A 24,480-nucleotide genomic window follows, 5' to 3' on the forward strand; every position below is an offset into this window, starting at 1 on the left:
AGCACAAGTACACACAGAATCACAGATTTCTAGAAAACTGATCAAAAGGGTAAGAAACCTCAGTGAGTGAACAGCATTTCTTGTCCCTCCCTTAACYCTTATTCCCAATGAATGAATTTAAAGTACAGTAGAATGGGATGGTGAGAAAAAGACTGAGTAAGTTTAAGAATCGGGACTCTGGAAGGAAAATGCATTTTTGCCAGTATCCTTAGGCCTATGTTAAGTAAGTAACATCTGCTATGCTTAGCCAGTTTTGCTGGGTGACAGGACAATGTTTATCATCTCCTAGGGGGACAAGGTGTGCTGTGCTAATATCTTATACTAGGAAATAAAACAGTGGCATACACTGCAGTCCTAACATCATTTCTGTGGACCCACCCTACTTTCAATAGGTCTCTTTGTTATGTGTCCAGGYTAATCTAGCTATCCAAATTTCTTCAAAAGTGCATGAAGAGAAGTACCTCCAGCAAGCAGATTATCTCCTAAACCAACTAAGATGTTCTGAATCACTTTCCAAGGAGTTTTCCCCCTTCAATGATTTTAGAAGTCTATTTATGCAGTTCAAATTGCTTCAGATGGATGTCCACCAAGCCTGTGCTGTTGAAAGGAGGGTYACTCAATAAGTGGATATAAAACCTTCTTGAGTTTGCTGTGTCTACTTCGGACTCCTCAACATTCCAGACAGACACTGATAAACCAGAAAGAATCCAGTGGTTTACTGTCATGGTGGCTAAGGGGCTTAAGTACATTACAATATGACATTTGGGAAGAAGTGAAGGGAATTACATCTGCTTGGTCTGAAGAAGAGGAGGTAACAGGGGGATCTAATTGTAGTTTCCAATTACCAAGTAGATGGCTATGGAGAAAATACAGGGAAAAAGGTCAGTGTCTTTTTGAGAGTGCACAGCAAAAGTAGTAGATGCAACACTCACAAAATGCAGAAAGGGAAAATTCCAAAGAGAAGGAAAAAAATCCCCAGAAGAGTGTGCATAAAAACTGAATCCAGCTTCCTGGAAAGGTTGTGGAATCCTGATCAATGWACTCAAAACTCCTGTGTACAAGTCCCAGAGCTGCTCTGACTGAACAGGTAACTGTGAGAAGATTTATCATGTCCTCCAAAAGTCCCRTCCAAGCCTCTAAATAGTGTTTAGAATAACTTCATAGCAGGTGAATGTCAGACTGAGTATAAGTGAAATAGCTGCTTTAATGAAAGGCAAGGTCAAAAGGTACTACAAACGCATAGAGGTATGTAATCACCAACTCTCTGTCATTTCAGCATGAAAAATTAATTGAATTCACTTTGAAAACTGGGTCACAGACAAATTGCTTCATGGATAAGGCTCAGTTCATTCTTTACCACATCAAAATCCGAAGCTCAGTTTATCTAAAAATAGTTTGAGTGAAAAAAATTGTGGTTTTGTACTAACACTTGATGTTCTAGAAAACAAAACATTCTCTGGCATGTACTTRTACATAAGAACATCTACTGAACTGATAAAATATTGATTCAGCTTGTGACTTTGACAGTTTTCAGCTTCAAATGCTCTGCTTCAAAGATGTGAAGATTACTGGGCAAGTCTAAAAAACATGAAGGATGAAGAACTGATCAGCCACTAAGAAGAAATAATGAATTGCAAACAACCTGAAATTGAAAATTTTGTATTTTCTGTAATTCAATCACTGTTTGATAGAACAATGCCACACATTTCTAGTAGTGCTGTTTACTTGTATTACACTTCCACATACTTATCTTCATGATAAATTTAAAAAGTAATCCATGTAATATTCAATGAGTGCACCAATGCCACCCTACTATGAAAAATGTGKTTTTATTCTTGTAATAATCACCATTCAGAACCCTCCTGTTCATAWGGTTAATATTCTTATTGAAAGGCTATTTAAATCAGGTCATAATAATTTTTAAAAATTTTATCACYGCTTACACTGAGGTGCTGAAATTAAAATAACAGCTGCAGTGAAAAATTGCATAATGACCTCAATGTACATCATTTGACCAATCAAGGTTTWAATAAAAAGTAATATACATGAGCAATAGTATCAACAAATTTAAAATCTAATTCAGTTTTTGCATGTTAAAGCAAAAAAGTAAAGCATAGTATTTAACTACAGCATTGGCTCACTGAACAAACACTATGGACAATCGTCATATACACAGGTAGATGCATATGGGTGTGTATATATATATATATATATATATATATGACATACATACACTGGTCATTATATATATGGAGTAAAGATGTTTAATGTATTCATCTAAACCAGTTACTGTAGTGCAGTATCACTGAAGATAATATGAGCACAATCAAATAAACTTCCATCACACAGAAATTTTTTCAACATCTTGCTCTGTGAGKTAGCAAAATGCTGTTTTAGTTTGTGGTGCTATGGTTATCACTGACTATTGTAGCAGTAAAATCCAGCCCTATTAGCTTCTGAAAGTTAGYTGAGTCGTATGGTCTATTTTCTCTRGTTTATCTGTGCCCATCTCTCTAGGAGCTCTAGAAACAGAAACACAGCATTGTACAATGCCACTGKGTCACTTTTGCCTGTGTCCTTTTTAAGATCTTTTCACTGAGAACCTTACATTTTTCTTCAAGCAATTTGTATCTGCTATGATACTGCTCTTTTTCCTGACAAATCTTTTCTGCAAAATTCATCAGCATTCCAAATCATCTTTCTACATCTTTGAGTTCCTGTTCTCTTTGTAATAACACTGTTTCATGCTAAGGAGAAAAACRCATTAATTATTTATTCCTCAATTTAATGCAACGCTGAATAAAGAATAGCCAAATGGCTTCAACTTACACTTTGCACTACAGAAAACACTGAAAGAGGATTCATTTCAGTCGCAATTATTCTCCAATGTAAGTTCTCTATAGCAGCTGCATTCAACATTTTATCTAACTCTTCTTTTGCAGCTCATCTGTCCACAGAATACTTTTTTTTGGGATGAAGAAGAAAACAGTTGCAGTTTTAGCAGGAGGAAAACTGTGTTTCTCTTATGCAAGAGTTACCCTTCCTGTAACTAATACCCTCTTACTAACTTAACTTTGCATAACAGAAAAGAACCCCTCAAAGATAGCCAAAGAAATATTCAGAGGAGCTTTCATTGACTGTATTGTTGATCAATGACAGGTGTTAAAAAAATACCAAATCAAACTCAAAAGAAAATGTATTTTAAGAAAGGTTTACCTAAGACATTAACAGCAGGTAGGTAGGAAATTTGTGGTGAGCAGTTTTTAYTTCATACTACAAGAACATGACATTTGTAATGGTAAAGGTTTTTTTCCTRTAAGTAAATAAGAGATCATCTTTTAAATAGTTCTTTGTCATAGAACTAGMTTTCCACCTTAAAGTATTTAATATTTTAAATATTCAAAACATGGTTTAAACTTGAAAAGAGTAACATTTCTTACGGGACGAAAAAGAGATTCCTTTCTAGCCAACACAAAAGCACTCAACCACATAGTCACCTTCAACAGGGAAGCTGAGAAAAGTGGAMATAAGTGCACCATCCAAAAAGATTCCCAAAAAGATTGAAAAAAAAATTCCTGTGAGATTAATACACTTTTCACTGTAATGAGTTAAGTAGTACAAAGGTGTTATGTCATTTGTCCAAAGAACAGTTTTGATCTTAAGAGGAAGTTTAAGAGACTTTTGGTTTTAAGAGATTATATTCCTTGGCCTTCCTGTTTCCATGATCGATTAATTTAATACCTTTTGAAGTTGTATTGTCCCATCTAACTTAATCAGCTATAAGAATCAAAGTCATACCCTAAATCTATGCATCTTGGAAATTTTTAATTCTATGCATTAGAATTTGTTGATTGTCCATTTGGTAGGTAAAAGCTTACACACTTAAATATTAATAAGTTAGTCACCAATCCACTTAATTTAAAAACTAAACAGCATTTCAATTACTTCCACCTTTCTGAGGACAAGAAACTGAACCAAGTTCAAYATTATGATGTAAAACCTAGCACTTGTTCTGAGCAGCTCATTTATTATAGTAAGTATACAATCATTGTTATTCACACTCCAGTGTGATCTGCAAATGGCAGGAGATCTATCATTCAAGTTGATATTTACAAAAGAAACGCCACATACTGTGGAGAAGGATTTGGGATGGAGCAAGCCTTTCAGAGAGTTTTTCCTGTGAGAAGCTTACCATTCTTGCCTCACCATTAAAAAATGGAAAAACTCACAGCACACTTCAGCCATTGTTTCTGGCAGCCATTTGCAAAGCAAAAAAGGTAACATAGCAACTATTTGCAATCATGCTTCTGAAAATATTTAGACAGATGGTATAGTGACARGATGTTGGTAACTGCAGGTTTGAAAGAAAGCATACTTTCAAAACCATCTTAGCCCACCCATTTACAACAGCAGCTTAGCATAAACAATATCGCTCACATATACAAAAATTTCAGAAAAAATTTTCACTTACAAAAATCTTCAGTAATTTCCCTAGCATACTTGAAACCACATAGTGTTAGTTAAATTAGTTGACACAGGAAACAATGATGATTAAAATAGTAAAACAATAACCATGAGATGCCCATATTCTTCTAAAAATGATTAATAATACAGCAGTATTCTTCACACTGTAAAATTTAACATTTATGTAGCATTTAGTAATACTGAATTTCATGTCATTTTTATCCTTTCAATAGATATTAAAGAGATAACAGCCAATCTCTATAAAAATCTGTGATAAAATTTCCCAAGGTCTTCAAGGAAGACAGGACTTCAATAATGTGTCTTYGGGAAAGTGTCACTGCTGAAAGTGTTTGCCATAGAGCCAAAACCACTAGAAAAATATGAGAAATTTAAAAAAGGTAGATTCTTAAGGAACAGAAAAGATGACCTGTAAAAAGCCAAGAGAACTGAGATTAAACAAATTTCACTTCCGAATATTTGCAATACTTTTCTGACTGGAAGAAAGTATCTTCAACAGTAATGTGAACTGGGGGGTGTCCAGGGTGGTCTGATCTCTCTGCGTGTACCCCAAGCATCCCCGGCTATGGAGATCGCTTCGGCCCTTCTTTGGTGCTGTGCAGTGTAACCTACGCCCAGGCCGGTGAATGGCAGGCACACACACCCCAGTGGGCTGATAGTCCATACGGTACCAGAGACAAAGAAACAGAGGGCTCAATCGCGTACTTATTCCAGGAGTTTATTCCCAAAGGACACCAGAGGTGACAGAGAGTGGGGTGGGGTTATCTGGCCACAGGGATACACCGGGGGACCAGTTACCTGAGGAGCTGGGTGAGGGAGGAGGCAAAGGGAACACAATGACCAATGGGGGAAGGGGTAGGCGGAGTGAGGGGTTACATCAAATCCAACCAGGGTATCAGGATTTACATATTCATGGCAGGAGCCATCTAATTCCCAAGGGGGTTTTCAAGATCTTTCCACCACTGAGTTCCAGCTATCCCAGGACTGTCTAGCCCTTCAGCATTTTCTGGGGTGGTCTCATCCACCGCGACACAACAGAATTGAAAATTTTCACTGATGAACTAACATAATACTAAACATATTTATTTTAAAAAGTCTTATATTTTTATATCTGCAAATCCATAACAAGATTGAAAACATTTGAACTTAGTAACTCAAAAGGGACACATTTGTCCTACATCTGAGTTCCACCACAGATGCTCACCAATTTCAAGTTTTTCTCAAATGGAGGTGTGTGGGCAAATCAGTCATATGGCTCAAAAGCTCGCTTTGTCCCAGTGAAGACGCATGGAATCCTATGAAACAACTCTACAATATCTACATCAGTCAGGGTAGCTCTGAGTTCATTACAAAGGCTGTAAGGGGATCACATAATAATTGTAAAAGCATGAAACGGATCAGTAAATAGCAGTTAATAAAGTAAGCATACARATATATAGAATTTCTATTCAAAATGTCACCTCAAATTTCATAACTCCATGGAACTTTAAAGTTTATTTTAGTCACAGTACTATTCAAATTAGAAAGTGCATTTCTGACACACTAATAACAGAGAATAATGTTCCYAGGACAGATACCAGCAGAGCGATTTTGCTATAAATTTTCAAGCAGAAACTCTATCAGACAGACAGAATAATGTCAAATAAATCTGCAGATCAGTGGGTACAAATGAAATGGATACTCTTGGAGACAGAAGTTCTGTCCAGARTGGCATGGTTCCATTTGAAAGTAGCAATTTCTTGCTCCATACTGTGGATATATMTGTGCTGTCATCAGTTTTACTGATAAGAAAATTACATTCCGCTATCTGGTAATTCTTCCATTTGCTTTCAATGCTGCTAGAAAGTGGTTTATACCTGCTGTGCAGGTGACAGTGCTTWGGAGACAGCAGCACTATGAAATGTAATGGCAGTACAACAGGAATTTCTGGCTATTTTTCTTTAGACACCCAAGAAAAACAAAAGGCATCCTAAAGATTGCCCATGTATGTTTGCTCAGCCACACAGTGTAGGCACTACTGTGAACAACTATACATAGGACTCATGAGCATAAAGAAACACATCCTCAAGAAGGGAGCAAAGAAAAAGAGTAATGGAAAACTTATTTCCAAATATTCCTTTCACTTTAAAGAGCATAATTCAAAAAAATAAAAAAAATAATCATCTTTAATAAAAATCTTTAAGATTTATTTTTGTTTTTTGAAGCTGACAGTTCTTTTTCCTTCTGTACTTGCTTATCCATTCCTAGTGAATTTATTCCAATTCTGAGTTCCCTAAAGTCTTCTCAGCAAGCCTACAACTTCTTCAGCTAACACACTTCAATTTCATAGAGCTCATCACTTTACTGGGAATAGATATGTAGCATACTAAATAGGGGAAGAAAAAGACTTTTCAACTCACTACCTGCTCAGTTGAAAAACACTGTTTTGGTCTAAACTTTACACCAGGGAAGATGTGCCAGGTATAGCAGAGGAGCCAATTCCATCTCACAAAATGGTTCGGTACAGAGTGCTGACTTAATAACATCTAAAAGTGGAAAGCACAGTGCCAGCAGGGAAGGAAAAGTAAACAGGTGTCACTGCAGGGGAGAGGCATACGCAATATTATCAGTATTCTTACTGCCTCCATTTCAGGAGATAATGAGTGGACTTACAAAATTCCATGATAAGGAAGAAAATCAGCAAGTCAGAAAGCAGAAAGACCTGCTATTCTCTGTTAAGTCTGAATATGAAAATACAGCCATTGTGTCACTATTAGCAAAGTCAGACAAGTGTCAAGGTCAGACAGATGAAAGTGCCATGATATYATGTGCTGGAATGAAGCTTGGAAATCAAGGTCTGTGTTCACAAGGCCAGGCAATCTGTATTCTAATATTCCTGATTCATGAAAGCTTGATTTTGCATCTAGCTYTGGATAGTTTATGCTTATAATATCATCTATGTTGTTTTACCAAATAATTATCTATTTTTCTTCTTAAATTCTAAATGAAATAGGTTTTCTTCTTGCTAAATTGGGAACAACAGAAGAGGAAATAATTGTATAAGCTGACTTTATTCTAGCATGACATATCTGGGTTTGTTTCAAATATATGCCTGGGTTTTTTTTCAGTTAATTAAATAAGTAGATAGCTTGTAATATTTTCCAGCTAAATTATCATTTCCCAACATAGATCAGATATACCTGTTGTTCCAAATTTGTTGTAGGTTAGGGAGTATTGGCACCTGCATTGGTAGTAAATATAATGCAACTATTTTTGGAGTAATTGATTAACAGTTTGCATGAGCTTGCCCTGAGTAAATCAGCATAAAATATTCTGATCCAAACACTTTCCTGAGAAAGATGGTACTTTGCTCTCTTTTAAGAACACCTCAGTTTCTGTATCAGCCAGTACTTCAGAAACCTTGCCATAGAGAAAAACATTAAAACAAACAGTAACTTTTCTATGAGTTTAAACTCTTTTTTTTCTGTCAATTTAAGTCTTCATTATTAAAGTTCTGTCTGAGGCCTTAAGGTAAAKTTCCAACAATTAAAAGTTGTATTAAAGTCAAAACTAAACTTCTRGGAAGTTTGGTGAAGTAAATATCCAGCATTAAGAAGTGGGGAGAAATAAGGATAGGAAGTAAGAAGCAACTACTCAGAAGATATCTGAAGACACAGACACYCTAACCATCAGCAAAGTAATTCTACAATGTGTTATCAATGCTGAAATGAAAATGCACAGTGCAACTGAGGTAACCCCGTCTGCTGATTTCTGCCTTCACTATTTAGCTGAATGTTATTCCAAAAGTTCTGAAAAAGGAAAACCACATAAACAGTAWTCCCTTGAAAAAGGATGTGGAACATAAGGAAGTTCAGAAACAGAACATATGTCAACAGCAATGTGATGCCATGGAAAAAAAAAAAAAGTGTGCAATTACCAGGTATTGCCTCTAACACTCATAAAGAACTTACTTCACACCACTCAATGCTGGTAGAGCCTCACCTGGGTGACTAGGCTGACTGCTAACCACTGTAATGAACACAAGCTGTGAAACAACTGAAAAGACTGCAGAGAAGAAAAAAAAGTCCTCAAATGAGCTACAAACTACTGTGGAAAGAAAATTGAGTCTTCTTTACAGGGAGAAAAAAAGAGCAAATATAAATAAATGTATCAAATACCTAGTATTTTAGAAAATAAGAGCACAGAAAATCTGCAAGTGTACTCTGAATAWGATTTACAGTAATATTTCAATTACAGCAAGAAATATTATAAAAGATGTTAGAGAACATCTTGTCATAGGACAGCCAAGATCTAAATAATTGCCTGGTTGAGGAAACACTATCATTTTGGAAATGGTTGTATAATAATTCAAGAATTATGGCAAGCTGGTGAGGATCAGTGAGATAGTGTATTGATATTCTTCCAATTTATTTATATTATCCAATGAATACACATGTGCACATATGTACAACTACATATTGCTTACTCACATTTCCAAGAGAACCTTTCTTACTTGAAGAACAAAAGACAAAATGCATGAATACAGATAACTGTGAAAAACTCCAGACTCAGTTCCTGGCTTTTGTCTGATTAGTGCACTTTATCAGTTCTACAATCATGGCATACGATAGTAATTCCACAGTTGCTTTTCAAAATATAGTTATGAAATTTGAATTATCTGTTTTATTGTTAATATTCATGCCACAGTACATTTGACAACTGCAATACTAACATAACTAAGAATTCTGATGATATATGATGGGCTAGTCTAACTTTTTGCTAGTTTCACTGACTTGATACCATGTCACCAACATTTAAGCATGCTTCCTGATRACTCCAGACAGGAGTTCTACTGGAAGTAAGATGACACATCTAMTGCTATTAAATGGCATGTGTATACATTTTAAAAAGGAAGATAAGCACATAAAATGATTAAAATCACAGTTTTTTTCATGCTGCTTTATTTCAAAATGGCTAAAATGCTAATTATGTTGTTGATACCACAACTTTAACTGGTCAAATCATGGCATTCACTTTTATGCAACCACACTGTATTATCAACAATATCTGATCCTTCTGGATCCTCAAAAATTTTGCAAAACTATTTCTTTGATCTCGCAATCATAAGGGACCATTATGGCTGCTTAGGTTTTGACTCAAGACTGTCCATATTTGGCTTTACTTCATCACAGCATCTACCACATTTCCCAAGTTTTATTAAATTCAGGTTAGTAGTTKGATCCTGCTTGACTGAGAAGTGGAGCCCAGGCTACTTGGTGCAGAAAAGGACATCTCCAGTTTCTAAATACAACACTGGCCAGCACTTGTCTGTTAACTGTATTTGTACCATCTGTCAAGGAAACAACAGAACAAGCTGGATGTGTTGCCTTCCCTTGGGAAGCAAACATGGTGTGTGGTGTGATGATCCATATCTTTCACCTGTTTGCTGACACCCCAAGAAGCCTGCACGCCTGCCTTTCCTCCCTGTGGATATYAGGAGTAGAGAAGAAGCAGAGACGGGTGTTCTAAAGCACACTTGGGTACAGTAATATCCTATACTATCAAACTGTGGATAAAATTCCAAAGGAAGCTAACAGTGACTAGCAGTCAAAAGGTTAGTTTCTCATTATCCCTGCCCATTTTTACAATTCACAGGGATGGTTTTCTGTAGGTTTGCGTTTTGCACTAATAAAAAAGCTGATTCAGACTTACAGCTGCAAAGTTATCCCTTCAACATGTATAAATTTTTTAGTAAGAACTGAYGTAACTATAGAACAGAATCTACACAGGGAATGAAACTTCAAAAACCAGAATATTCTGAAGAGAGACAAAGGCAGAAGCAGCCAATACTTATAAGCAAGTAATTGAAAGATTAAAGCTGCTGCTAAGATGCAATTTTTTAACAATAAGGAACTATTAAGCCATAGTCTCTGAAATCTCAGAAAATCTAAAAGCTTAGATGAGTATAAAAATCAACCACTTTGTTTCAATAGTATTCAGCATTCAATTCATCTTAATGGGGATGATAACTTATCCCATGCAACCCATACCTTTCTTTATGGAACAGGATCACAGTTCCCTAAACTTACTTTTAAAAAAGAAATCTTTCTTTTCAGGTAAAACATACAAAAACAAAAAATACAAGGAAATTGTGTGTACCTTTACTCAGGAAAATCCCATGAACTGAGAAATTCAACTTGGAAGAGCATCTAATTGAAACTCTTCTAAAAACAAATTACCAACTTTCATCAATTATTGTTTTGAAGAACAGAAGGTAGACATCACTTTAAACTTGAGTTACAGTGCTAATATTTATTGGCAGACACTGCCTTTTTCGTAGTCAAGACTGTGATTCTTCAGTTCCCTGGCTGCTTTTTTACTATTAACCAAGCATTACTCAGCAGACAGGTAATGTTTTTAGCAGCTGATTTATCCCTGCAAGTCTAGAGGCTTTGGTATTAGGAATCTTCAAGGACAGTCAAAACTAATTGAGCACAGGTGGAACTACAAAATGAGTAATGCTCATGGGATGGTAGTCCTGAAAAGTGCAACCTGACTGGTCATTAAATACAAGTGTGTGTCAGCTTTTTGCTGAGGGTTGAGAAGTAATAGTCACACCTCTTGTTTATCTAATTCATTCCTGCTATCACTCTGCTTTGTAGGAGTGAGAAAGCAAGCCCCCTGAGGTCACCTAAATGAGAAACCAGGTTTCTTACAGTGTTAACGTACCTTTTTTGAAGCCTGCAAACATCTTGTCTTTTAGAATACATCTGTACAGTGTTATCTCTGACAAAACCTCATATGAGTATATATTAAAATAAATGTATTTTCCTTACAATTACATGATGGGATAGAAATTCATCCCACTTCCATAATTTATTCTCAATAACCATTTGCAGACAACATTAAGCAAAATAGTGYGCATGTGAGAAAAGACTATTTATTCCTGTGACATTTAAGCATCTAGAGGCATTAAGCAGCATAATGTGTGTTAGCAGAGACATATCAAAGATAAMATAGACACCTATTTTTTCAGTTTCTGTTAATAGCAAAGTTATTAATTTCCCAAAGTGCTCAAATGCATAAGGCAGAACTGACTTAAGTAAATTGCCATGATTAATTGTGAAGATACTTCTCAAGCTGTATTTTGGCTGACMTTCATGATTTAATTGGCAATGCTGTAAAATATCCAGTGTCACATACAGAACTGGTTGAATAGTTAACGGCAAGCATTGGAAGAAATTTTCAAATATACAGTATTAAGACAGGAATCAAACACTTGCCTTCTYATTTATCTACATATAAGACCACACCTCGGAAATCTGGATCCTATATTTCAGCTCTCCAACGTGGATTTTAGTGCCTTCAGTTGGGTATCAAGATAAAACAAGTTGTGCTAACATTTTCTTCCTGAATTTTTTTCTATTTTCTTTCTAGAATGTATTTTCTTTTATGTGAGCAGATCTTTAGCTAACAAAGAAGTTGCAACAATTTGACTTACTGAGTTGCTACCAAGGATGTGGGTATTAAAGTGCTCTACAGCAAACGCTGGTACTTCTCATTATAATGCCACTATCCCCTCGGAAAAGCTTATCTGGCTCTTCAGTGAGAATATGACTGTTGTAATTGAATTCAATCCAAAGGTGCATATCTGTTTCGTGACTTAGATGAGAAAAGAGCGTTAATGTATCAAACTCCTCCAGACATGAAATAATCTAAATAAATAGATCCGYGAACACTACGCATATCTAGAATTTTATTTGTTCTTCGTGCCTTTCATTTTTAGTAACAGCCACCTCAAAATCCATAGAAAGACATCAAGTAAAAAGTACTGGATCAAGTATCTGTAACTTTTGCAACAATAAATAAATACCCAACATTTATGAAGTGAATTAGGCATATTAAAACACTACTTGATTCTAGAACATTCTCCTGTAAGACAAAAAAAAAAAGAAAATTCTGTTAAAGTTCCTGAATCACCCTGAGGTTATTGTGAGGCCACAAATCTCTGAAATAAAAAATTTCTTCATCTCTTGAAGAACAGCTACCAGAACAAAAGCGATGTTCTGAAAATAACCTTCTTACAAGGATAGATTTCTAGATCAAGAAAGATTTCTATACTTGCCTGCAAGGTAATGGGCAGGAGGAATCACTGCTCTGTATATTGATACATATAAATCTTCAGAGAGACCATATTGCAGGCTTTTAATAATTAATGTGGGCTTATAAGAAAGATGAGGCAAGACTTTTTGGTAGGACCTGCAGAAACATGACCAGGGGTAAAAACTAAAACTAGAAAGGTCCCTCCAACCCAAACATTCCATAGTTCTATGATTTATTTTGAATTTAAAAATAAAAATATTTTAGAATACAGAATAAATCTCTCTGTATGCTTGTGAGATGACAGGAGACTACAGATTTTTGTAGTAATGAAAAGTCACTGCCTCATGACCAGTTCTAACCTGAATTCCACTGGAAATCCACCCCTCAAAGAAAAATACAGCCACCATTTCCTTTCTTGCTGTCTAAAGTATGGGGAAGAGAGTTTCTGTGTCATGACTTACATGATTTAAAGTCTCTTCTWCATAGTGATATTCACAGTAACTAAATGCAACAAAAATAAATCCTCAATCCAAGATCAGTTCTATWAGCTGTCTCAAAGGAGACAAGGTTTAGAATGACATCTGAATGTAGGTGAAGTGTTATAATGGATTTTATAGAGAGAACTACACAAGGTACCAAGAACTAAATTTCTGCAGAAATCGTAAATGTCCTTATGCATAAACTACAAATGCATGAAACTGTGTTCATTAAACCTTGCTTTGATGTTTGATTGGCATAGCATCTGGTTTACCTAAGATCTGAAAAAGGCAGAAAACTCTTGCAAGTGATATTTGGTAAGGTAGAAAAACAAAAACAATTTCCCTGATTCTCTCACAAAAAGTAGAATTCTATATAATGGTTCTTAAAGCTGACTAGGCAGTTGGAGCATATTACTTGTGAAAGGAGGCTGAGAAAACTCTATTTGTCAAAATAGATGGAGAAGCTTTAATTGCTTGCTTCATCTACTTGAAGGCACACTGCAGAGAAGAGACAGCTAGTCYCTGCTCCCTGGTACACACTAAAATATTTATCTTCCCCTTTCTTCACATTTAAAGCAAAATACAAAAAAGTTTTATTACTTCATCTCTGATCTTTTAGCAGACTATAGTCAGGCAGAAATTGTATCATGAAGAACATTTTTATAAAAATATATATTTGTAATGCCTAATTAATACCTGGACCTTTTACTAGATTACTAGAGCATGGGGAGGTATTTCATTAAGAGCCATCAGAGCAAAGCACACTAAGTTATGCCCTTTATGCTTTATTTGGTCTGCACAGGATACAGACTGTAARTAGTGCTGAACCATATCAACTAATACATTAAAATGGATTTGTAAATAATTTTCAGTAAACTTACAACAGTCTTATTACCATTTTACTTATTAATACAATCTAACTTCTTCATCAATATCTATAAACTGTAGGTATCTTTCACAAACAAAAAAGCCTGCTCTAAATTAACAGGTCTTTATCTTCACTAACCAACAAATAAGGTCAATAAATGCTTTCTGAACAGTAAGATAATTTCTGTATAAGAGAAATGGTAATCAACTTATATCAAAGTTCCAAAGTTTAGTTTTTTATCCATAAGTTTCTGAACAGCTTTTCAACAGAGTCAATAGTACATGATCTGAGAGAGAGTGATACCATAAACTGGTACCACAAAGAACAAAGAAGATCATACACAACTCGTGAAGAGTGGGTTTAATAATCCTTATCATACTAGGACATTCCTAGCTAGGTATTCCCCTTCTAAATTTAATTCCCACCAACAGTTGTTCAGGACTGCATCCTTATGATGGGATTGGAGAGTCATACAATTTTTACCTGAGGCTTCCACATCACCACTTCATGCCTATAATCTCCATGGTCAAGACCAGGATGACCTGAGATGCTCTCACATTTTCAATACCCTCTAATTCTGTCTCATGACTCTGTAAATATATCCCCAATGTCCTGTCAGTCTAGTCCAAGTTAAGCTTCAATCATGTGTGGCCTTTTTTCGCAAGTACTTAAAAATTGCCTTGACTGGTCCATTTACTGTCAGCCTGCTTAACTCCATCTCGCAGTCATTTCTGTAGCTACTCCTTTGCTTTCCTGCAAATCTTTAATGGCACTCCAAAATAGCGACCATATTTACTACAGTAAATGTCATCTCAAYATAAGYATTTCCAGATCCTTCTACATGAACTATTAGAAATAAATATAGATTTTTAGCAAGTGAATCAAATTCAAAACATATGGTAATTTGGCCAGTCTTCTAGTGCATAGCGCAAACATTATTTCTTGCATCAYATCTCATAATGACCTCACGGCTCGAAGGGAGACTTACAGGTGAATTTTTTGTGCATCTCAACACTTCAGTTAATGTACATGTAATGTATTTCAAGCAGTATTTAACAGAGGGGAGAACTACTGCAATGCTTAAAGAATAAAACAGAGGACTAGATTTCAAGAAAAATAAAGCTGTGAAGAAAGATTGTTATCTGTTTTATTGCGTAACATATAATCAGTTAGGAATAGTAGTAAAAATAGACCAACAATTAGTGGGAAAAAACCCACAATTTATCAATGCAGCCAGTGACTCTGCACTGAATTTAAATTATGTAGAAGATTCAAGGTGCCTGAATATTTCTAATGAAATCAATTGGAATAATAAAAACCCTGTTAAAATATGTTAACTTTCTTCAAGAACCTATTTTAAAAAGACATGTTAATCTAGTAAACAGCCTTCCTTGTAAAATCATTGCTTATTTAAAGAAAAAGTAAAGTTTGTAGCAGTTTCATACAGTAATACACTATTTTTGTCACATATAACCAAGAGATRGAAACCTTGATCTCCAAACAGCGTGCAGGTCAAGCCTAACTACAGAACTCTTGCTCCATGGCATACACACACACACATTCATTCAAAGGGATTTCAGTCTCCTCAAAAACCTGAGCACTAAAGTTGCACACATCTAGACATGATTTTCTTCACTTCTGTTTTTTCTTTTCACATATTCCTTGTTTCTCATTTGCAGAAAATCCCATGCTGTTTGCCTAAGCAGTGATAAGAACAGCCAGAAGCTGCACAATTCATTGCAAATGAAACAGCACCACAACTAACTAACAGCAGGAACTAAGGCTCACTAGAGCATCTTTAAGCTAACCCTGAGATGAACAGGAGAAAACCACTGAGGAATTCAAAAGAAACACTGTTCCCAGCATAGTATCTGGTTTAGAAATCTTTAAGAATATTAAAGCCATAGAGATTGACCACACTGTGTTGAATAGTATRACACTCTTCATCACCAAGTTTGTTAATATGCTTTGCCTTTACTTTTTAATATTGTATTGTATTAGCTAGTTACCAAGAAAACAAAGATTTAAAAAAAATAATCAAATTCATACTATGATTTGGCTTCTACTTGGAGCAATTCCATGTTTGTTCTGTGGGCTGATTAGCTTTATCTTCTTGGTTAAAAGCTTTGCTAAAAATAGGAGTGAGAAGTAGCAAGAAAGTGATTCAGGGAAAAAAACCCGAACAACCAAACCCCTAAAGCATTACAATATCTGTTTCAGCTCAGATAAAGGTTTGAAAAAACCACCAGTGTCCCATAATTCAGTGAATCCATGTCTGCCTTGTCCTGGTCCCTGCCATCTCTCAATCCTTTCAGAGTTTATGCAAGACTGAGAATTTTCTGTTAAAATTTCCTTGATTTGATTCTTCCCTCCCTTTGCCACTGCACTGATGCTGCTCCTTCTTTCACACTTCCTTGAGCATTTTAGCTTYACTGTGCAATACGGTCATTAAAACTGAAATAGGAAAGACCTCCATGGGCTATCTTGAACTGCTACAATAATTTACCATGAATATTGYGTTATATGTATTTTCTCCCAGTCTGCTATCTGTTTGCATAAAAATCTGTGTTTGAACATTGCAAATTACCTAAAGAACTTTTAAGCAATGCAGGTCACCCATGTGYTCATCTCAGAAAAGTAACACCTGGAGGACTGGACTCTGATTGTGAGCTCCTCTCTGGATGCAGTTTTTAGAAGCTCTGATGGCAGCTGCTTCTGGTAGCTCCCCTCACAMACTGTTTTTGCTTTTCTATGACTATTCATTACCCAGGCTTTCTSCTCGTAAGAACCATACAAGAATATGGAAGGAAGTCTTGTAGAGCTCTCTGAATTCGGATAAGGTTGGGAATCCTGATAAATCCAAACTACACAGCAATTTTGTCTGAAAGCAATTTCTTCAGTGCAAGTATGGATTAATTTGGGTTTTTTTTCCCTCAGGTGAAGGTTCTTGCACACACAGATGCACAGAAATATATTCTGTAATATGCATTTTAGAGCAATCCTTTCATAGCTGATTCTCTTCATAATTATCAGTGCTCTACAAGTCAGTTGCCACTGCATAATTTAAAGGAAATCTCAACGAATACTTTAAGCAATACAGGAGAGAGAGGCCTTCCAAACTGAGCTATGGCATATCTGGTTTTATATACAAACATCTTTATGAGATAACAGAGATGTCCAGATTCTAAGCTAGCCACAAATTTTATATTAAAAAAAAAAAAAAAAAAAAAAAAAAAAAAAAAAAAAAAAAAAAAAAAAAAAAAAAAAAAAAAAAAAAAAAAAAAAAAAGAAATATTAGTATTCAGTCCTGTTTCCACATGAGTAAAAAAAAAAAGTCCAGAATAGGGAAATAAGTTATCTCCTTTTAGAAAGCACAGTCTAAGAAAAAATGTGATATACAAGCATTTCATGCACACTTTTCAGTGTGCCTATAAATCAATAAAGATTACTGYCATCACTTTATATCTGGAGAAGTTGAAAGGGAAAAGTTAGCCTGTACATGTTTTAACTTTTCTCACTCCTGGATTTCCTATTTCAGGGGTTCTCATCCCTTTCACAGCCAAGTCTCAGCTCAAAATATTGTCGGGTGAATGCAGGTCTGCCTTGTCCCTGACCCCTTCTCTGACATCTACCAATCCTTCCTGAGTCTRTCTAAACCTTAGGATTTCTGTCACAATTTCATCAACTATACTTCTGACCTMCTCCTGCCACTGCATGGAGGCTGCCTCTTCCTTCTCTATCCTCTCCACTGCAGCCACRTTTGTGCTGAAAAAAGAATAAGGAGCACATTGAGATGCATCTAATTGTGTCCAGGGTCATTTTGATACCTCTGCTCGGGAGCAGTGCAGAGGCTCTGACACCATCCTGCACAAAACCAACACGGATCCATGCAGCTCTTTGCTTGGRCTATCCTAGGGGAATGGTCTGTTCAGCAGAAATCACTTCCCTAAATAACATCATCTTTTGTGGGCTTTTATGTTTATGCAAGGACAGTTAATGTGCAAGAAGCTGTGCAAAGCAGGCACTAGCTCTTTCAGTTAAATATCTACTATAGGTTAAAACAATGATTTCTCTCTTGTTGGTTCACTGGGGAAACAAAACRTATTATCATTATCTAAAGTCAATGGAATTTCATAAATGTATCCCACATCAAAATAGCATTGTCAGAGTGAGTATGAGCATCTAGTGGACTTTTAATAGAGCTCAACATACAATATAATAATTTGTCTCTAAGAAGGATGTAGCTTTAAATATAAAGACTTTAAGAATCTAACAATAAAACTCTACAGAGAGATGCTTCCTTTTGCTGCTTACATATTATAAAATGCASTTTATGAAGAAGTATCTGACCTTGTCATGCAAATGGAAAATTTAATCAGTGCAGCTGTAGAAATCTAAATTTTAAAAACGAATTTGTGCAATTCAGGCAGAATCAATAGCTTGCAGAATAGATGTTTCCAAGCTATTATGTCATAGATAATTAAAACTCCAAACTGCTAACAGCTACTTTCATGAGGTACCACATATACGACTGTACACTGAGCTTATAAAACAGACCTGCTGGTTCATCTGCTTGAAARCATAAAATAGAAAACACCATATATTGTACATAACTCTGTATGATTGATATCATCTAATCCACCACTATAATACTCCAAAAGATGAAAAGGCAGTAGCTACTATGTCAGCCTTTCCACCTACCAGCCTGTTTGAGATGAGCACTATTTATCTTTTCAAGGTATCAGGAAACAAAATGAAAGCAAGCATGGAACAAGTGTCTGATGGGTGACTTATCTGGCTTTACTGCTTTTTACTTGGTGGTGAAAAGCAAGCCAGTTTATGCTTAGCTCCAGGGTTCAAAGGGAAACATTAAGATGGACTGAGTGGGATAAGCTCCTCCTCACTGCAGGAGAGGATGGAGCTACTGGAAAGAGTTAGGGGACTCAACAGAGAAGGGTGCAACAGTAAAAGAGGAGATTTTGTGGCAACAGTGGGAGACCAGACTGGTTTATTCAGAAGGCAAAATTGGGCTCACTGAGCCATTCACTTTAGGAAAGGAGCACAGATGGCTTATTGACACATTCATCAGGCACTCCAGCGACAGGGCTTCGACTTTTACGCACTTTTATGAGAATAACGTTTAAAAGAAAAATTTCAGTAAGTATTTATTTAATTTTTACCAAATTCACCTACAAGTCTTACTCCCTTCAGTTAGCACAGCTGGAGGCCAATGAGGAGCTCTAAGCCATACTCTGCTAAATACTGAAATATGAATTAAAAATCTTGCTTCCCAGCATCACAGGTGTAAATCTCACTGGCATTATTAGAATTTTTATGAACAAAGAACAGAAGAAGAGTATTTGAAAGACAGGATTTCTTTCATTATTTCATCTCTTTATAATGCACAAAGAAGAACAGAATGAAGGGATAAATGTCACTGCAATTTGGATGAACTAGTAAAGCAAAACTATTTTTGTCACAAATCTGGGTAAGATAGTACTGGATAAACTGATCAAAAGGCTCGCAAGAGCTTTGTGTGATATAACTTTTTTTAAAAAAAAGTCATAATTGTAATCTGTAGCATCTTATTATTATCAATGCTCCAGATTCTTTATTTGGTGCTTGAGCATATATTGTGAACATAAAAGGGAAAATCAGCATTCTAGAAAAGAACACCTATGGGGGTCAGCTGTAGTTTATGTGAAACCAATGGTTATACAATGTAGTTTCTTTCTCATTCATAGTCAAATTGCCAAACAATTTTAGACTGAAGAGAGTAAGAAAATAGAAGACTGAAACAAGAGGAGAATAGAAAGGAGCTCTGCTATACTGCAGCACCTCACTGGTCACTTCATACTCAGTCTTTGTTCTGACAGAAAATTCCAATCCATCCTTTTGTTAGTCTGGTGATGTATAGAGGTTTACAAAATAAAATGGCCTGTGGAGAGATGAGCCTTTTTTTTTACTTTGAGAGTTGAAGGACTAATTTCAAGATAATGGTTTTGTTTTTTTTTTCTCTTATTTCCAGGTTCTTCAGAATCTATTACTTTTTTCCCATGTTTACTCTGAACACAGAATTGATCACAAATATTCAAAACTTGTAGCACATTGGATAAATGTCAGTAATTCCCTGTTTCTCAGCTGAATGGACACTTCTAGCAGTAAAACATCAGCTTTTTGAAATTGAAACAATCTGCAAATATTCCTCTATATAGCAATAACATTCACAGCTAAAAAGATATATGCTGTTTCCCCAAATGTGGGAGAGGAGAATCACCATAACCCAACAGTCGACTACAGCATTAAATTTAATTAATTAAGTTTAATCATGTCAACCTTGTTCATCCATTTCTATAGACACCATGACAAAACATGGCTGATGAATAAAATATGGAGCATTTTCCCATTGTCTAACACAAGCTGATGCAATACACAGGACTCCTCTCCCTTTGTCTCTGCCTTGTCCGCAATGTGGTGGAGTGACATAATGGTACATTCTCTGAAAAATTGCCTCCACTTGAAAGCAAGGATCAAATGTTAAAAGAAAGTAAAAATGGCTTGGGACTTGAGGGAACTGCCAAGTTCATAGGGTCTGCTTTCACAGGCAATTAAATCAAGCAGTGTTTTTCATGAGGTGATGACACAACCACTTAAAAGAAGCACTGAGTGCTTTCCACCACTACACTGATCATTATTGGGAAACTGTTTACAACTCTCATGAAATGTGTGCATGGCTATTTTATGTTTATTTTGTCTAGTACTAAGAATGGCTTGTAATTTCAATACCTTATTTTCCTCCCTGGAATCACACTTCGAAGAAATCCTCCTATTTCCTCTATATTTATCATAGATATTTTAAAGAAGTCATAAGACTTCTCTCTAAACCAAACAGATGYTTAAAACTGAGGCATATAAAAACAGGGTCTTTATAACGGAAATAGTGACAAAGCATCATAACAAAATAGGATGTTACCACAGAGAACAGGAAAAAGTAATGTTAATGAAATACTTAATATTCTAAAGAATGGATGAACTATATGCTCTACCTGTGTTAGGAAAGTGGAACATATAGACAGATAAAATTACCTTGGAGACAGAAATTTATCCTGGAATGTCACAGAGGAAGCAGTGTGATGATGAATAAAGAGCTTTCATGTTTWTCATTCTTTTTCTTAGTTTGAAATGAATATATATTATCTCTAAAAACTACTGAATTACTATAGGGAGATTAAGTGTGAGGATCAGACAGATTTTTTTCATAATTTCACGCGTTTCTACAAGGTGACCTCATTTAGCCCATTTCTTCCTTATTTAATGAATATAAACAATAAGGTGTACTTGGGATCCTAAAGTCAAGTATTCTTATTGATATTGATTTTAATGCAGGTGTTCAGATTAAAAGAGACAAAATTAAAGAATTAGCCTTGTGTGTTTTTCACATCACATAAGCATCAGTATAATTATACAGATGCAACAGCAATTTATCTATTAATATATTCTTTTACTTTAAATATGTCATGTTTTTGATTTCAATAAATTATTTTAAACTTTTCCAACTAACACCACAAATGTATGAATAAAAATGTATTTCCTTCTGTATCTTCAAGTAAGTCTGCTACAGTTTCTAAAGCAGTATTAATTTAACAGTTAAATCTCCAGGCATACCCTCTGCATAAATATGTTAAAATGTTAGCCTTTTTTTTCATTCTTTTTCATACTTTTTCATAACACCTTTCTAAATTTATGTTATTTTTCATTACATATGTTATGGTAAAATTGCCCAATGAGACTTAGTTCCTTTTGTCCTCTATAAGCACAACAGCAAAATCCCAGCCTTGAATATAAGGAAATTTTTCTTAATCAAGGAAAGAAGAGCCTTTTTCTTCTGGTTATATTGACAGACTTCTCATCAACAGAAGTCTGTCAATATTTGAAAAACATTGTTAGCTGTCATCCCTAGGTATCTACTAAAATATGAGATGCACATCCTCTGCTTGGTTCATCATCACAGATTACCCTAAATTTGCCTATACAGAAAGAAAAGTGTCAATGTTATTGTTTCATTCTCTTTAATGTTAAAATCATAGAAATCTCCAAGAACTAAAAAAAAATTCCAGGTAAATATGAAATCTGTCCAACTTTAAAACTTCTGTCCTGTGCTGCTACACAATCATGCTCAGTAAGGCAGCAGCCTGCCTTAGGCACTCAAACTGAAAGAATTACTGCCATTTTCTTGACCAACATCTACAGGCACACAAGTGCAGATTTATTTATGTTGGTATAAGCCTATTCATTCTTATTCAGCTGCAGAATACAGGGAAACAAACCCCCTGATTTCAAATTCCAGTTCCTGAAGCAGTGTGCATAGGAACTACAGATGTTTTAATTAAACACATGGGTTTGGCAGATTTTCTTTCAGAGATAACTTGAGTGAGTTAATTATGCAGAATGTACCACTGCCAAAGTCTAAAAAATATAAGGTAGAACATCTTTATCCCCTGGCTCCAGGTTCAATGCATCCTTCTACAAGTTAAATAGCACTTATTTTCCACATAAACTGGCAGCCAGTTTCAGGTGTGTTTTYCCTGTGTGGCATTAGAAAGCACTGCCTGTCGCAATGCAACAGTCAGGATCAGGTAGGAGAGGCTTTCTGCCATTGCTGGTGTGCAGGTTCTGTGGTAGGAGGATAGGTGATTTTCAGGTACAACCTTCATGTTTGGAATCGGGAACTTGACCTATAAAGCTAACACAAGATTCACATTTTCAACCAAATCTTTGTTTCAGATGTGTCATGGTAACATTCTTATAGATTTATGAAAGCTTGGGATTTGTGTAATAGAAGTCATAAACCCCAGAGCCAGTAATGYCATTATGGTAGTGGCTTTATACGGTTCTGCCCAAGGAGCTCGGACTTCTAGGATTTGATTTTGCCATTTCCTCTTTAAACAGTCTTCATTTTTCAAAAAAACACCCATSAGGAAGCCAAATCTTTTTCCTCCAGGACTGGAACAATAATAGAGAATTKCTTGTAGTCTTAGACCTACAGACTGACAGTAAACTTCAGAAAATGGTCACAACRTTGTACTACACCTCAAAATATCATTGTATATTTGAAGTCTGCAGCCAACAGGCTTCACTGCTGACAGTACACAGCTGGTGTTTAAAGCTGTGYGGAGATTACAGTATCTGCAGTAAATACAACAGAGGTTTTAAGATACTAATTGGATCAGCTGTAATTTGGAAATTCCTGTGTGACTGGGAATAYGCAATGAATCGTGCTCAGCCTTCTCTGCTGTTAGCACCCAGCAGGAATATTTATGTCAACAGCTAGAAGTAAAATCATGAAGGGCATGCCATGGTCCTGTCCCTGGATGATACATGTGTACACATATTGGGAAATGTAATACAATTGTGTATTTATTACCTGCTATGACTTTGCAGAGGCTCTTGACACTTACATAGATAATAAAAATTGATGTGTATATTTAAATGGGGCCTCCCACAAGTTTTAAGTCACATAAAAATGGGACAATTAGACAACTAGATTTACATAATTCTCAGTATATATGCTAAGATGATTTCAGCACAGATTTTCAATTAATTTTTAAGAGCTCATTTTCCTTTCATTGTTTTAATGATCTGAATATTCAATATATTTTTATTTGTGTTGTATTGGCAGCCTTACCTACTAAAAAGTGGATGCCCTCTAGATCAGTTTTTAATCTAATGCCTGCTGCCAGTAGTTCTAGCTTGCATTAATTAGRTTTGCTGTCTTCCACTGATCCCAGAAAAGAGAAGATCATTATTCAACTTATAGACAAGCCTACTATTTTCTACAGACCTATTTTTCCCTAAACTAGGAAGCTTTGTTCTTATAACTCAACTGGSTTTGGATTCAAGCCTATAGAAACACTATCTTTTTTCTTGCTTGCTTTTGAAAGTTCACTTCAGGCCAGGTCGTTGAACTGGCAGGAAAGAAAGGATGGTTACTGTGTAAGGTTTCTTGGAATGAATTCTGTTCAGTCCTTCAGACAATATAAAGAAGAGAGAGGGAGAGAAACTGAGAAARCAACAAAGTAAATAGAGCCTATAGCCAGAATTGCTGCAGGCTCTTGGTACGATCAAAGATCTACAAGTATTCTTACATTATCTTCATTATCGGCTAAAGATTTCTTGCTCTTTCTTTAGTGATGAAAGAGAGTACAGTTCAAGTTGAACTCTGTCACCTTTAYTACATACCTAAAGATGGGTCTGGATATACCACATCTGGGAAATAATGTTATGCTGGGAGGATGATTACTTGAGAGAAAGACTGGCACTAGCATTTAATGCCTGAGAAGTGAAAACTGTACTCTCGAAGCAACGCAATGGAATATTGCAGTTAGAATATTAAATTTGGGCTCAAMAATTAGGAAAGAAAGAAGGTAAAAGATATCAAATCTGAACAAATTATGTTAAGTACAACCACAGTACATTAATTACAGCAAACCAAGATTTTAATTCTGACTGCAATAATCAGTTAGCTACCCTGCCAAAGCATGAGTCCTATACCACTTTCTACTCTACATG

The sequence above is a fragment of the Malurus melanocephalus genome, unplaced genomic scaffold (genome assembly GCF_030028575.1).
Source record: "Malurus melanocephalus ecotype Western Australia unplaced genomic scaffold, MMel_1.1 scaffold_19, whole genome shotgun sequence".
NCBI classification, from domain to species: domain Eukaryota; kingdom Metazoa; phylum Chordata; class Aves; order Passeriformes; family Maluridae; genus Malurus; species Malurus melanocephalus.